The sequence below is a fragment of the Mirounga leonina genome, unplaced genomic scaffold, assembly GCF_011800145.1.
Source record: "Mirounga leonina isolate KUSES-001 unplaced genomic scaffold, KU_Mleo_1.0 Mir_129, whole genome shotgun sequence".
Lineage (NCBI taxonomy): Eukaryota > Metazoa > Chordata > Mammalia > Carnivora > Phocidae > Mirounga > Mirounga leonina.
Window position 1 is genome coordinate 68,025,324 of NW_023270323.1, and position 1,483 is coordinate 68,026,806.

The 1,483-nt window shown below is 45.6% G+C and overlaps 1 protein-coding gene across 1 annotated transcript in view; it reads left to right on the top strand.

The window, feature by feature from the left end:
- Positions 1 to 1,483, top strand: part of FAM184B (family with sequence similarity 184 member B) — a 138,230-nt gene that overhangs the window by 107,881 nt on the left and 28,866 nt on the right. The window lies entirely within an intron of this gene.

Genomic DNA, 1,483 nt, shown 5'->3' on the forward strand with positions numbered 1-1,483 from the left:
CATTCATTCATTCATTCATTCATTCATTCATTCATTCATTCATTCATCAAGTGTTTATCACTGCCCCTTGCATCACACTTAGGAAGGGAACAGATGTGTTTTGTATGTTCTCAGTACAGCTGTGGGCTTAATGCAATTTATCTTATTCCATTGTTACATCAACCTAGAAGAGGCATTTTATAGATTAAGAACTGAAACTCAAAGAGGTTAGTAAACCTGCCCAAAACTCAGGCCTGGACTGGCCCCAGATCTCTTCTAAGTTTTCTTTAACTAGGGGAAATGGGGGAGCTTTGTCACTGATGGGAGATGCCCCATCTCTGTCATCTATATTAGTCAGCTTTTGCTGCTGTAATAAACATTCCCAAAATATCAGCGATTCTTAACTCCTAGGTCAGCTACCTGTATCTTGGCTCCTGCCTGAGGGTCAGGTGTTATTGCCCACCAAACTGTGGGTAAAGTTCGAGTCCTGTCCACATGCTTGCTCATTCTGGGACTGAGACTGAGATATTAGCCCCTATCTAGAGCATGTTGTTCTCATGGTAAAGAGAAGACTCTCAAAAGAGCTGATGAAAATATGCAGTGACTCTTAAAGCCTACACTCAGAACTGCATCCTCTCATTTCTAGTCATATTCTATTGGCCAAAGCAAGTCACTTGACCAAAATTACCACTGGACAGAGAAGAATATGCTGTCCACATGTCCTGTAGTCAGCTCTGGCTGCTGTAACAAAATACCACAGATTGTGTGGCCTAAACAACAGAAATTTGTTTCTCCTAGTTCTGGAGGCTGGGAAGTCCAAGGACAAGGTGCTGGTCCACTCAATTTCCTGGTGAGAACTCTGCTCCTGGCTTTCAGATGGCCATCCTCTTTCTGTGTCCGCACATGGCAAGGGGGGTTGGGGGGTGGGAAAGAGAAAGGGTGGTAGGGGAGAGGTCTCTTTCATGTCTCTTGTTGTAAGGGCACTAATCTTACTACGAGGACTCCACCCTCATGGCCTAATCACCTCCCCAGAGCCCCATCTCCTAATATCATTACATTGAGCAATAGGTTTCAACATATGAATTGGGGGAGGGGGGCATAAACATTCAGATCACAGCCTTGGGGAAGCAGGGTATATACCCCTAAACCAGACCACAGCCTACAGCCCAGTGAACTCCCAGCTACTAATACTTCCACCGAATCCTCAAGATTTTGCCTCAGGATCTATGAGGCACATAAAAACAGCAGTGAAGGAGGACAGACTCTGGAGTCAGGTCTCCAGGTTAAATCCTTACTACTGGCAGCCACAAACCTTGTCCTGTTTATAACTCACATTTCCAGAGAGAAAGAGAGAGTCTTTTTCCTGAAATTATGACAGAAATTTCTCTAAGGTGCCCAGCTTGGGTCACATGTCAATCCCTGAGCCAATCACTCCGGCCACAAAGATGGAGTGCTCTGACTGGCCAGCATTTGTGACACATCCTCCCCTGGGCCCGTCTGAGGA